This window comes from Heptranchias perlo, chromosome 3, assembly GCF_035084215.1.
Source record: "Heptranchias perlo isolate sHepPer1 chromosome 3, sHepPer1.hap1, whole genome shotgun sequence".
NCBI lineage: Eukaryota > Metazoa > Chordata > Chondrichthyes > Hexanchiformes > Hexanchidae > Heptranchias > Heptranchias perlo.
This window is the reverse complement of record NC_090327.1, coordinates 63318369-63333468: the sequence shown is the minus strand read 5'-3', so window position 1 is coordinate 63333468 and position 15100 is coordinate 63318369. Positions and strand designations below refer to the sequence as shown.

Sequence of the window (15100 nt, the reverse complement as noted above, 5' to 3'; positions counted from 1 at the left end):
TCTGACAGTGCACAACTCCCTCAGTACTGCACCAAACTGTCAGCCTAGATTTTGTGCTCAAGTCTTTGGAGTGGGTCTTGAACACGACCTTCTGATTCAGTGGCGAGAGTGCTATTTTCCTTGAAACTTTTTGGAGAAAGGGCAGCTTGCCTGGCACATAAGCCCACCATCCTTATAGTAAAATTCTTGCGCACTTCACAAAGATAAAAGAAACCGAGTTAAGGCTGACACCAGTTGAAGGCGGTTGATCTCATCCTAAACAGACTGTGTAGGTAAATAACGCATCAAGAATGGAAGGGAGGGATGGGGCATATATCCCACACCAATTGAAAGGACTCTGTTTCACTTTTCGGAATAAATCTAGCTTGAGGAAAGTGGTTTTAATCATACCTTTCCAAAAGCACCAGGACAACTTCAGGACTGTGGGTTTCAATTACAGCCTGGGTAAGACTTACTGTACAAACGGAAGTGTCACTTTAACCTTTACTTTCCCGTTTTCTTTGGAAAGCTCTGAAATGATTTGTATTATACCTTCGAGGCAGGGATTGAAGTATTTATTCATTTGTTTTAGCCCTTGCCTTTGCATGAATCAATCAAGTCTGCAGCATTATTTCCATTGAGGAGAAAATTCCAAACTGGAGCTGTTTGAATTATTTTCTTTATAGCTCAGTGGGTCTGAGTTAATACAGATATTTTGATAGACCTAACACTGTAAGTCTCTCAGAGTAGCTTGTGGGTAACTACTCCATTGCTCTCGGGTTTGGCAGATGACAGAAATAAGCACTTGGCAAAATAATTTACAGACTTTACTTTGAGCGTGAAAGTGACTATTGGGTGCTAACCACTAAGAGCTGGAGTATTACTTGGGTATTACTTGAGAGCAGAAGAATCTGCAATAATAGGGGGAAAATGTAGCAGCTTTTTCAAAATGGTGCTGTTTTGAATAATAAATTAAAATAAAAGTGTTATTTTACTTGAAACTTTTTGGAGAAAGGGCAGCTTGCCTGGCACATGAGCCCACCATCCTTATAGTAAATTTTTTGCGCACTTCACAAAGATAAAGTTAAGAGCTGATTTGATAGAAGTCTTGAAGATTATGACAGGTATTGATAAAGGGAATAGCAATAGATTGTTTCCATTGGTCAGCAACATGGTAACATGAATTAAGAAGGCAGGGCTTAGAAAAAAGTTCTTTTCACAAACGGTGATTAAAATATGAAATTCTCCGGCGCAAACTACTTTCGAAGCAAAAGAATTATATAGTTGTTTGGAAAAGAAGAATATTAAAGGATATAGGAAATGAGACAATGGGATTACCATAGGAGGTTCACGTGGAGAAAAACACTGGCATGAACTTGATGGGCCAAATGGCCTATTGCTGTGCCATAACATTCTATGATTCTATACTAGTTGCCACAATTTAGTAAGAATAGTAAAGCATATAACATATATTCCTTATGGATATGGCATTTCTCAATTATATTCTAGATTATGAGTACTGTTACCATCACTGTCACAATAAACTTCTTACAATTTCATATCATCTATTATATAAATCAAAGCATTGAAAAGTACTTGGAATTTCACAAGCGCGTTGAGACAGTGTGGGGGAATTTTATCTCCCCTTGCCTGGTGGAAACCAGGTGGGAAGCAGTTAAAATGGAGAGGGTGAAATACCCACTCCCTTAACGCTCGGCTAGGATTTTTTATCTAGCTGAATTTTCAGGCAGATGAGGCACCTGCATAAGTCAGGCAGGAGCTTCTTACATTCATGCAAATCAGGATCCTATAACGCCAATAAAACCCCGATGACATGTCAACTCAGAAGAAAGCAGGCGCCCGCAGTGGCCGCCCCGACAGCAACAACCTGGTTGGAGCAGCGAAGAGGCCCTATACGGTAAGCTTAAAACTTCCCTTTGTGGGGCCAAGAGGAGCAGGAGGGCCCCACAAGGAAAGTGTAGGCCTCCCCTACCTGAACTCCCCTTGCCCTTCCTGAACTACTGACTGCCCTGGAACCCCTGTCCCCCGCACTTACCTTGGGCCTGGCTTGCAGCCACTTTGGTCGGGTGATCGGCCAGCGGCATGCTAATGAGATTAGGCCACTTTCGTGAGTTAAAATTTCCCTGCAGTAATTTTAATATTAGATGTGAAATGTTATCCCACCGACTTAAGAATGACTCCTTTAGACCATAGGGGGCCTTCTTCACTATGCGTTTCAGCTGAAGTCAGAAAGTCTATGTAAATCCTGGGATAAACCTCTATCCAATTACTGGAGGAACCATAACGTTTCCTGTGTGTATGTTACTTCAGTAAACTCAATCGCCACATCTGCCTTGGCTGCAGACCAAAGCTTAAATTTTCTAAAATCTCCGAGGAGAAACTGTGTACATTCAGGAAAGAAGTAGTTTAATAAAATTAGATAATTTCTTTGAAAATAATAAAGATGTCTGGTAAAAGACATGGTCGCGTCTTTGATCATTTATTTCAAATAGTAGTCAAGTACATTCAGAGACTTTTAACAAGCCATGGAAGTAAATCTTTCATCAACAGCCATTTACCCAAACTATTTTCAAAGATGTATATGTCATGTCATATATAGAGATATTACAAGTAGAATATATAATTTTGACTCTGTCTCTTTTAATGCAATGTCTATTTTCTCCAGAGATTTATCCATCTGCAGGGCTACAGATGGTTACACTGATTCTGCACTTCTTATGGAGAAATTTATCTTTCATCTTTAATCTGAGAGACAAGAAACAATTTGTTAAATCAATATCCTGAGTTATTACTTGAGATAAGAGAGGTTGCTGAATTGCAGCTAACTAATAGCTAAAAGACTTAACACTTAAATCCTTAACACGACATGTGCTGAAATTGTTTCTGCTCATTTACTTATTGAATGTTCCATAATTTGTTACTCAACAAAGAATACCCTTGGTCTTTAATATCTGGGTTATTTCACAATTTGTTAATACAGTCACAACTAGAGTATAGCTGTTCCCTTTTGTTCTTTGTTTTATTTACATTTATCCTTCATTCTCCTGCTTTTCCATCTCCAATATTGCTTCTTGCTGATGTGGTCTCTTCCCTATCTGAATGTAGGTGCAAAGGCCATGTGTTGTGTGTTTAACTGATGGAAGTTGTCCCACTTTTTCTTGCCCTTGAGAGAAATTACAGAATTATATAGAAATTCCAAAAAAACAGTTCTTTCTCTGAGGTCTGCTGTTGTGTTTATTGGACATTCTTTTGTAAATATAAACACTATTCCTCAGCACTGCTGTTTATATAGAAACCATTGATTTCAAAGATGAATAATATCTGTAAAATTGTGTCTTTATTGAAAATAATAATGATGGTGTGGTATGTGTTCAACATGATGTGTTGTCAAGCCTACCCCTTGTGATATGTATACAAGTACGTTGTGATCATTCTGTTGTGCTCCTCCCTTCCTTATCCCTGGCATCATTCTAGTAAATCTCTTCTGCACCATCTTTAAGGCCTTGACATTCTTCCTAAAGCGTGGTGCCCAGAATTGGCCACAATACTCCAACTGAGGTCTAACCAGTGTTTTACAAAGGTTTAGCATAACTTCCTTGCTTTTGTATTCTAATCCTCTATTAATAAAGCCCAGGATCCCATATATTTTTTTAACAGCCTTCTCAACTTGTCCTGCCACTTTCAAAGATTTGTGTAAGTGCACCCCCCAGGTCTCTCTGTTCCTGCAACCTCTTTAAAATTGTACCATTTAGTTCATATTGCCTCTCCTCATTCTTCCTACCAAAATGCATCGCTTCACACTTCTTAGCGTTAAATTTTAACTGCCATATGCCTGCCCATTTCACCAGTCTGTCTATGTCCACCTGAAATCTGTTACTATCCTCCACATTGTTTACTACATTTTCGAGTTTTGTGTCATTGGCAAACTTTGAAATTGTACCCTCGATACCAAAGTCCAGATCATTAATATATATTAAAAAGAGCAGTGGTCCAATACTGACCTCTGGGGAACACCACTGTATACTTTCCTCCTGTCTGAAACACAACCGTTCACCACTACTCTCTGCTTTCTGTTCCCTAGCCAATTTTGTATCCATGCTGCCAATGTGCCTTGAATCCCATGGGCTTTAATTTTGCTAACAATCCTATTATGTGTTACTTTATCAAATGCATTTTGAAAGTCCATATACACAACATCAACCGCACTACCCTCATCAACCCTCTCCATTACTACATCAAAGAACTCAATCAAGTTGGTCAAACATGATTTTCCTTTAACAAATCCGTGCTGACTTTCAATTATTAGCCCATACTTTTCCAAGTGCCAATTAATTTTGTCCCAGATTATTGTCTCTAAAAGTTTCCACACCATCAACGTTCGGGTGACTGGCCTGTAGTTGTCGGGTTTTTCCCTCTCCCCTTTTTTGAACAGGGGTGTGACATTTGCAACCCTCCAGTCCTCCGGCACCATCTCCATATCTAAGGAGGATTGGAAGATTGTGGCTAGAGCCCCCGCAATTTCTACCCTTACTTCCCTCAGGAACCTAGGATACATCCCATCTGGACTGGGTGACTTTTCTACTTTGAGTACTGCCAATCTTTGAAGTACTTCCTCTTTGTTTTTATCCTATCCAATATTGCTACTACCTTCTCCTTTACTGCTACAATGGCAGCATCCTCTTTTCTAGTGAAGATGGATGCAAAGTATTCATTTAGTGCCCCAGCCATGCACTTTGCCTCCAAAAGAAGATCTCCTTTTTTGTTCCTAATCGGTCCCTCGCTTCCTTTGGCTACCCTTTTACTGTTTATATGTTTATAAAAGACTTTTGGGTTCCCTTTTATGTTAGCCACTAACCTATTCTCATACTCTCTCTTCCCTTTTTTAGATCTCCTCTCTACTTTCTGTATTTAGCCTGATTCTCTACTGTATTATGAATCCTACATTCGTCATAAGTCTCCTTTTTCTGTTTCATTTTAATCTGTATACCTTTAGTCATCTAGGGAGCTCTAGCATTGGATGCCCTTCCTTTCCCCCTCGTAGGGAAGTGTCTACTTTGTACCCGAACCAACTCTTCCTTGAAGGCCTCCCATGGTTCAGTTCCTGTTTTGCCTACTTGTTGAGAGGTCTCCTGCGGAGCTGCTTGTGATTTGGGAAACAACTTACCTCGCCCTGTGCTTTTGCCTCTGTGCCAGGAATAGCCTCTCCTGTTCCAGCTGCATGGTCTTGTTTGCTTTAGGGACTTCTTATTAGTTGTTTAGAGGTCATTGCAGGCAAGCAACTGGTGGCAGCTTGAGAAACTTCCCTTTATCCCTCTGTTTCTAGTTTGTTTCTTGTATGTCCCTGGTGGAGGCTGAGTCCTAACGTCAACATGGAACATTACACTGCGACAAGGTTCCTGAATCCTTCATTCATGGTTGTCTGGTGGGGAGTCTGCAGTCTGTCTCCAAGAAGATTGGAAGTATGCAATTAGAATTATACAAATCTGAAGTGTAATTATCTCCTCCAACTTATGGGGCACTCATCTGTATACAATTTTTTAGCTGATCAGCTCCATGATAGCATATTTGAAGGAGTTGAGCTGCTTGACCTGCTATGTCCTTCCACTTGTCTGTGCGCTATCTTCTGTCGAAGGTGGATTTTTCTGTAAGAAGATAAATATGCCTGTGCACTGAGTTATATTTGCGAAACAAGGATTGTGAGCTTGTCAAATTGAAATATCTCATTGGTACTCATTGGTTACTTTTTGAAGTTTATATTAAGGTATGTTTTAAGGCACAGTGTTAAAGTGCACTGCATCTAATTCATGCTACGTCTTACCTAAGAGTTGATACTGTGATAGGATGCAAAAAAGTAAAATATTGCATTTGATTTCTTTGCACTGATTACAGAGTTATAAATTTAAAATCCCTCTACCAGGCAGTAGCTTTTAGATCAAACATTTTGGGGAAACAGACTGATGCAAATGAATAAATCCAGGTTTCATGCACAGGCATGTAATGAATACATACAATCCATGTAGGACCTGGGTTTATGCCAGGCTAACCTTCAGATGCTATTCAAAAATAACCCACATTGCCATGTATGTTTTTCACTTGGAAAAATATTGGAATAAATTTTCAACCTGCTGCCCAGGTGTAAAACTGGTGTTGTGGATCAGCCGCCCATTATAGAAACCACCCGATTTTAATTTCTATTGAAATCAATGGCAATGAAAATCAGGTGGTGTCTACAACAGGTGTCTGAGTCGCAACACCTTAGTGCGGTTCATTGAAAATCTATCCATTGAATTTACCAATTATCACAGTGAACATCACTTTCAAACTGTAAAACTCCTAATTTCCTTTGGACAATTAGGCAGCGTGGTCACACTGTCCATTTTTCACTCACACTCTTTCAATGAATGTGTATTTTGGCACATTATACAAATAGCAGCTTTCCAAAAATCTATATGTTGAATTTTTTAAAAATTGTATGAGTGGGGCCTGATTTTATTTGTTTCTGAAAGAACAATGTGTATGTGTTTGAGAAACCAAATGTCAGGTAATTGCTTTTAATGTAACTGAGGGTGCATTTATACTGCAAGTTTTATGTCAGTATGAAGTAATTTTAGCTTTATACCAACACTAAACTGGCATTGCAAACTGGAAAAACCTGACTCTGGAGGGAAGCAAAATGAGACTCCCAGGTGGGGGTAGTTTCACACTGCTTTGGTTTGAGTGTAAATCCATTGGACCCCACGGACACTTTGTAAACCTACCTGAACTTCATTTTGATGTTTCGATGACTCATATCCCCCCATTCTCTAAACATTTAAATTTCTAACTCTTGGAAGACAGCTCTGAGCATGCAAGTATCCAGGCCTGTAAAAAAAGAGCTCTCTCTTAAACAGGATAGTTAAAGTTCCAGCCAGGAAGGGGGGAAGCTAAAAATGTACTGCCTGTAGAATATTTCAAAATCCAAACTCAAGTACTTTTAAATTAACAACTACCACCTAAGTGCTACCAAACCCTTTTTGCCAACTGCTTCTCACAGCTGGGAAAGTAGACGTTTTGGTTTGCAGACAAACTTCAAAGTAAATCCACAAACTGATATCGTATGCTGTGCTATTATGCAAAACACTTCCCACGGCGTTGTGAACATAGCCTTGTTAACCTCACTTCAGATTCAGATATGATTGCAAAATACTGTAAAAGCAGTATATAATTCACACTACCCTATCGGTTGAATTCATCGATCCCGCACTGCCAGCAGAGATCCGCTCTCAAAGGGAGCTTGCATCAGCAATAGTGGTGCTACACTAGTACAGATTCTTCAACCTGTGTTTTTTTGAGCAAGGCTCCCGATTGAGTGCATGGGATGGATGAATTTACCCATGTAAGTTCCTTTCTTTGTAATTACCATTTTGATTTTAAAAAAATAAATAACTCAATCTACTATATTCAAAGGACATAGTCCATGAAGGTCAAACTTTTACACCAGATTTTATGTTGTGTCTTTGTGTGAAGACTCAAAGGAAAAGACTCCAAACAGCTTCTAATTAATACACAGTACACTCCTTCGATATCCAGCACCCTGCATTCGTTTATTTTTATAATTTTACATACAAGGTAAAAGCAATTTAAAGTTAATACTTTTACTTCACAGACCGCAGCTGCACACTACTTGGGAGATTATGTCAAGCTCTTACTACTGCTGGCTAAATTGCATTGACAAATTATACAGGGACAATTTTATGAATGAACGCTCCCAACCCAGAAACTCGGCCACCGGGAGCACATATCGAGAAACCACAGGCACAGTCCCTGTGATTTTCCATCCATTCATTTCAATGGGTGGAAAATTATGCAAAGTGTACTCACAATTTCACAACATGCACTCCCAGCGATTAAGATTATCTCCCAGCAACACAATTACATAACGTTGTCAACATAGGGAATTTTAAAACTTAAATGTCAGGTGATTTAACAGAACAGTTTTCTGTATGAATAGCTTGTTCTGCAAAATTGTAAAAGAAAACATTTTTTCATTTTTCTTTGTGAATGAGCCCAGTTGGTGAATGTCACCAGGCTATTTGATCACAAGGGCATGGGTCTGATCCTGTTCTCACACAATGTCCACAGGCATGCATTTTTCAGCATTGGATAGAAATCAAGAGCAGGATCTGTCTCTCCACCCAAAGGTTACTGAAATCAATTGTTGTACCATCATCATCACTCTGCTTGAGATCAGGTAATTTAGCACAGACCTGGAGTTAAATCGGGACCTTTCTGATCTGAATGAATTAGTGCCACACCATGCAGCACATTTGGCATATAAGCCATCAAGAGAAACACAAAAACAGTGAACTTAAAATCAAATATACAGAATTCTGATTCTGTAGCTGTCTGTCTCAGACCAGTATTGCAGCCAGGCAGTTCTTTATTTACACTGCCTGCCTCCTGCCTGGCTGGAACTTCAATTCTCCTGCTCATGAGAGAGTTCCCGTCTCAGCTGTTAAAACTTAAATGTTTAGACAGTAAAGAAGGCAGCATCTGCATTATCTAAACATTTAGATTAATTTTAGGTGGGTTTAAAAAGGGCTAAGGAGGTTGAAACGATCTCTTGGGCACTTTTTAAATCCAGTTTGACAACTCGTTGGAGTTGCACTCCATGGGCTCTCAAACCCAAGTGGTGTGAGACTACCCTTTCCACAGCCTCACACTGCTTCTCTCCAGAGGCAGCTTAGGCCCTGCCTGACTCTGGCTTTATACTGCATCTTTGGCATTGGTGAAAGGAAGCACGGCTTTAATGTGCCGCAAAAGTTGTAGTGTATCCCTCAATTATCACCATTTATAGTTTGTGAACATACTAACAATAAAGAAAGAACAAACTTGCATATATATAGGCTATTGACAATCTTTCCACAGCACTCAATAAATAATTCCACTCACCAGTGTGACTACATAGGAACATTCAGCCCTTCAAGCTTGTTCTGCCATTCAATTCGGTCATGGCTGGTCTGTACCTCAACTCCATTTACCCAACTTTACTCCATATCCCTTGATGCCGTTACCTAACAGAAATCTACCGATCTCAGTCTTGGAAATTTCAATTGTCCCATCATCCACAACCTTTTGGGGCAGAGAGTTCCAGATTTCCACTACCTCTTGGGTGAAAAAGTGTTTCCTGATTTCACTCCTGAATGGCCTAGTTCTAATCTTAAGATTGTGCCCCCTTTTTTTCTGGGTTCTCCACCAGAGGAAATAGCTTCTCTGTATCTACTCTATCGAATCCTTTTTTTTATTCGTTCATGGGATGTGGGCGTCGCTGGCGAGGCCAGCATTTATTGCCCATCCCTAATTGCCCTTGAGAAGGTGGTGGTGAGCCACCTTCTTGAACCGCTGCAGTCCGTGTGGTGAAGGTTCTCCCACAGTGCTGTTATGAAGGGAGTTCCAGGATTTTAACCCAGCGACGATGAAGGAACGGCGATATATTTCCAAGTTGGGATGGTGTGTGACTTGGAGGGGAACATGCAGGTGGTGTTGTTCCCATGTGCCTGCTGCTCTTGTCCTTCTAGGTGGTAGAGGTCGTGGGTTTGGGAGGTGCTGTTCAAGAAGCCTTGGCGAGTTGCTGCAGTACATCCTGTGGATGGTACACACTGCAGCCACTGTGCGCCGGTGGTGAAGGGAGTGAATGTTTAGAGTGGTGGATGGGGTGCCAATCAAGTGGGCTTCTTTGTCCTGGATGGTGTTGAGCATCTTGACTGTTTTGGAGCTGCACTCATCCAGGCAAGTGGAGAGTATTCCATCACACTCCTAACTTGTGCCTTGTAGATGGTGGAAAGGCTTTGGAGAGTCAGGAGGTGAATCACTCGCCGCAGAATACCCAGCCTCTGACCTGCTCTTGTAGCCACAGTATTTATATGGCTGGTCCAGTTAAGTTTCTGGTCAATGGTGACCCCCAGGATGTTGATGGTGGGGGATTCAGCGATGGTAATGCCGTTGAATGTCAAGGGGAGGTGGTTAGACTCTCTCTTGTTGGAGATGGTCATTGCCTGGCACTTATCTGGCACGAATGTTACTTGCTACTTATCAGCCCAAGCCTGGATGTTGTACAGGTCTTGCTGCATGCGGGGTTGCGAATGGAACTGAACACTGTGCAATCATCAGCGAACATCCCCATTTCTGACCTTATGATGGAGGGAAGGTCATTGGTGAAGCAGCTGAAGATGGTTGGGCTGAGGACACTGCCCTGAGGAACTCCTGCAGCAATGTCCTGGGGCTGAGATGATTGGCCTCCAAAAACCACTAACATCTTCCTTTGTGCTAGGTATGACTCCAGCCACTGGAGAGGTTTCCCCCTGATTCCCGGTTTAAATACCTCTACCCTAGCATATAAATCCTCGTACATTGGAACTGATATAGGAGGGCAGACGTTTGAAACAAAGATGAAGAGAGAATGATTGGTAAAGATCAAAATCTGTTCACAGGCTACTGAACCCATCAGCTGTCTCCTTTGTATCATTGATAGATTTCTGTACTTGATACTTTGTAATTGCAAACATATATAATATATATCTGTGTACTCCGGGGTAAAAAGAAAGAAAGCCACAATTCCGGGAAATCTGAAATAAAAACAGAAAATCCTATAGAATAAGCCCGACAACATTTGAAAAGGGAAAAGATAAGTGAACGTTTCAGGTGTTCTGCCAAAAGTTCTAAACCCAAAAGAGTTATCTGTTTTTTCTTTATAGGTGCTGACTGACTAACTCTATTTTTCTAACATTTCTGTCTTTATTACAGCCTGCATCATTCTAAGTTGACAAACATATATAATATATATCTGTGTACTCAGCCTGCTACCTGACCTGTGTGGAAACCCATCACCACGTTCAAGAGTCTCCAAGCCAAGCTAGTGAGAAATTCACCTCGGTAGAATTTCTGTTTTCCCATTATGGAGTACGCATTTGTTCCTATCGGGACATACCTCTTTGCTTTTGTACTCTATCCCCCTATTTAGAAAACCTGGGATCCCATATGCTTTTCAATTAAAAGTATTTAGCTTGAGTATCCATATCTATACTTTTAACAGAAAAAGTGAGAGAAATCAAAGACGTACACATGAAACAGAGGGGGTACAATTCAACTGCGGTGGGGAGCGCAAAATGGGCAGTGGCGAATCGACTGCCCTTTGTACATCCCACCCTATTTTCTTTTCCTATCCTCTACCACCCATATTGCGCCCATTGAAGTTGAATTTCACCCCCAGAGGATGTGTGAATAGCTTGAAGAGGTGGTGGATTGGCAGGTACAAAGGGAAGCATGAAGAACTGGCAAAGCTGGAGCAGGCTGGTAGAAGAAAAAGCAGATTAACACCAACGATGCAGCCCATGTCTCCAGCATGGTGTTCCAAATACAAACCCGTTCCTTCCCTCAATGCCTGGAATTACCAACATACCAATCCCACACTCTTGCTAAAGAGAAAATGGGAGCCATAGTTAAGAAATGTTGGCTGTTTTCATTTTTCCCCCTCTCCCTATTCTCCTTGTTCTGTTCTTTTTAAAATACTGTTCATCTTTGATATCTTCCAGTTCTGATGAAGGGGCCACACCTGAAATGTTAACTTGACTGTTCGCTCCACAGATTCTCCCTAACTTGCTGAGTGTTTCCAGTATTTTCTTTTAGATTGCCAGCATTTGCAGTATTTTGCTTTTATTGATTATCCTCCTTGGGAAGGGGATGATAAGCTTGGTCTCTTGGGGTTGAGGTGGATTCAAGATGACACGCATGGCTACAGAAGATTGAAACTGATTCAATCTCCTGTGGCAGACTTGGCAATTTGATAGCTGTACCAGGCAGTTTTGCAGTACTCCAGGGCACTGTTCCTGCTTGACTAGCCAGCCTAGCTCATTAACATAACCTACAGTCACAGACTTGTCAGTCAGAGCTGAGATTCTTCCCACTCAGCTCTGGACAAACAACTCTCTTAATGGGTAGGATGTCCTGGCTGGATAAGCAGCAGGAAGTTTGTCAGTACTGGTAACCTGCATAGTTTTATCTAATTAAACCACAGCAATAATCTTTGCTCACTGTTTGGGGTCCCTAAACTGTTGCCTGCATGTCGAGATCGGAGAATTGGGTATACTTGATTCAAGACACTTCCAAGCTTTACAAAATGAGTAGGCCTGCTAAGTGTTGCTCATTAAATTACTCATTTTAGTTTAGAAATCTACCCTATTTTGACATGCATCACATGTTCTATTAAACCCGACTTCACATAAGTTTAAATGGGTTTCACATCCACTTTATATTATGGAACCCACCTCATCTATATTGTGTACGTGCAATTGTTTGAAAGTCGTGAATCATGACTTCCACTTCTGCCTGTGAACCTTCTTAGTGCCTGTGAAATGTCTCTCGAGGCCAGCCAATGGAAAACCACGTTGTTGGCCAGTGGCTGGTCTGAGCACTCAGTCTGTCCTCCTTGCCTTCTTTCCAGCACCTCAGATAGTGAAATTTCCATTGGGAAACCCATTGATAATTGAACAAAAAACAATTCACATAAATGCTCACGAAAAGAGCCACGAGGAAATAAAACCAAGAAAATATAGGAAAAATGAGCTGGAAATGGTCTCAAGACTGCTCAATTGCTTTTCCTACTGGCCCTTTAAATTCATCTTCCTGTACTCCTCAGTGCCCAGCAATGCTGGATGCCCAATTATATGAGCATCCTGTAGAGGTGTTGTGTACCTGATGTATAGGGAGCGAAAAAGACATAGGCAGAGTCAGAACGAAGTTTTGCTTGCCCACCTCTTTGGTGACCAGAAGTACATGTCATTTGCAAAAGAGGCAGGGACTTGATGTTAAGGATCTCTATTCCTCTTTCCTGCCCATAACGCCATGAACCTCCACACATGGGGCGTTACAGATGGGAAAATTGACAATCGGGGCATGATTTTAGCATGGCAGCGGGAACTCAGCGGGTGGGTAATTAGTCGTGTGGGAAACCCGGAAATAATTTTAGCGTGTCGGTTTGAGAGATTGCAACTGAATTGAAGGCAATTAATTTTACTTCTGGGTTTCACGTCTCCAAGCTGCACAGTGGGCATACTGCACACCTGAATGACCTGCTATGAACTGCAGTATATAAAGGGCCAGTGCAAAAATGGATTTTGAAGGAGAAAGGAGGAGCAACAAAAATGGAGCAGCACAAAGCCAAGGCAGCACCCCAGTTCAGCAACACTTCTCTTGAGGCTGGTGTGAGAAGCAGGAGGGACGTCCTGTACCCAGCTGGCCGGAGGAAGAGACCTGCTTCTGCCACTATGTGGCTGGGGATGGCAGAGGAGCTGAGCAGCAGGAGCACGGTGCCCATGTCCTGGGTTCAATGCAGGAAGCGGTTCAACGACCTAACCAGGTCAGGAAAAGTGAGTATATTTGCTGATTCACCCACATCCTGTGAAGAGAACCAAAGAACCTGCCACCTCTCTCACTCTGTTGGCAAGCCTATTCCCTCACATCACTCCTCACACCCACTTAAGTTTCATCATCAACTTACCTACACTTTCTCTGCACTTCCTCACCTCCCCATTTATGCACCTACCACTGGCACTCACCCCAATCCTGATGTAATGTGATGAATCTGACTGATAGTCACCCTCTGATGCATTGTCAGCCTCACGCAAAGCAATACATCCATCGGGTGAACACGTCACCTTCAGTCACTCATACGCCAGTTCTTTACCCCCTTGTGGGAGAAGAAAGCGCAAAATGCAAGGGGGAGGAGTAGAACTGGAAAGAGCCCACCATAAATAGTACCCTTTAAGATGCAGAGGAGGAGGCGATAGACATAAATCGAATGGTTGCATGCCTGGCCATCGGAGATGGAGAGACTGGCAACCCGCAGATGGTTGGTGACAGAACTTTAACATCTTTCACATGCATGATGAATTGATGTTATCAGTTCCACACCTCAGTATGGTCATTGGAAAGATTGTCACTTCTGCGATGAATAATTAATATTGGTTTATGTTGTCTTCCAGGGCCTTCATGGATTCAAGGAGAGTCAGCCGCTTTGGAAGGTGGCAATTCCTCTGAGGAGTTCAATCCTTCTGAGGGCACACCATCACAGGATATCCAGCCACGCACCAGCGCAGATACTGGCACTTCGGTGGATCCTGTTAGACAGATAGTTGGGTTGTTACCTGGTGATTCACAACTCACAAGTGAGCATGAGCATACACTGATGGCAGGGGTAGTTGTGGAGAGTCTGCGTCAGGGAGCATACTCCTTTCCAAGCTCTGCTCAGCTGGACACAGATGCTGAATCCCAGGAGCCATCATTAAGATTCAGAATGATAAGAGGTACAGCTGCACCTTAGCGAGGTACTGGAAAACGTGCCACAATAGAGGAGAGGGTGGAGGAGTCCAATTCCATTGCTGGTGGAGTGGTGGCACAGGCAAGTGCTGGAATGTCTGTGATGGAGAGCATGATATCCTCCATTGAACATCAAGCACGGCTCTCTAATGAGTCCGTTCAGGCCATGACGATGGCCATGTGGATTCTAGATGCCAACATGTCTGCCACCTTAAACAGGCAGGCAGATACTTTAGCCGTGGCCTTGGAACATAGCACATCTGCTCACCAACCTGCTGGCCAGCAGAGTGGTGAGAGTGATGTTGCTCCGGCCCAGGAGAGGAATGATGGCGAAAGGGGACATGGAAGTGGGAACTCCACTATAAGTGCTCCCACCTCTCACCTGTTGTTCCCCCCGACCCCCCCAACCACAATGCTGCCTCCTCTCCCGATGGCCGAGTCTGCCCCTGCAGAGGTGCAGGTGGAGCAGTCTTTGCCGGGGCCCTCACGGGCTCCAAAACCCAGTGGTCGTAGTCCAAGAGTGTCTCAGCAGTCAGGGCAGGGATCTGAGCAACCTGCCACTATCTCTGCTAAAGCCACAGGGGATGCATCACATAGAAGTGGTAGGAAGAGGAATGCGAAGATTTTGTAATTCATCAAGGGTCTGCAGAAGGGTGTCTGAGAGAATGTCATGTTGTTAATTTATATATTTTTTCTCTTTGCGTCACATTAAATGTTATAATTATCACCACCACTGCCACGTCTTGCC

The 15100-nt window shown here is 42.3% G+C and overlaps 1 protein-coding gene and 1 long non-coding RNA gene across 2 annotated transcripts in view; one reads left to right on the top strand and one right to left on the bottom strand.

Moving 5' to 3' along the window:
* The window catches only part of LOC137314905 (peroxidasin homolog), a 573760-nt gene that overhangs the window by 74654 nt on the left and 484006 nt on the right, over window positions 1–15100 (top strand). The gene's annotated exons all lie outside the window — the stretch shown is intronic.
* LOC137306369 (uncharacterized) overlaps window positions 2476–15100 on the bottom strand; it is a 45929-nt gene continuing 33304 nt past the window's right edge. Inside the window, exons 2-3 of the long non-coding RNA XR_010958863.1 lie at window positions 5165–5642; window positions 2476–3163 (exon numbers count right to left, since the gene is read on the bottom strand). This is a non-coding gene — a long non-coding RNA (uncharacterized lncRNA). The remainder of the gene's footprint in view (window positions 3164–5164; window positions 5643–15100) is intronic.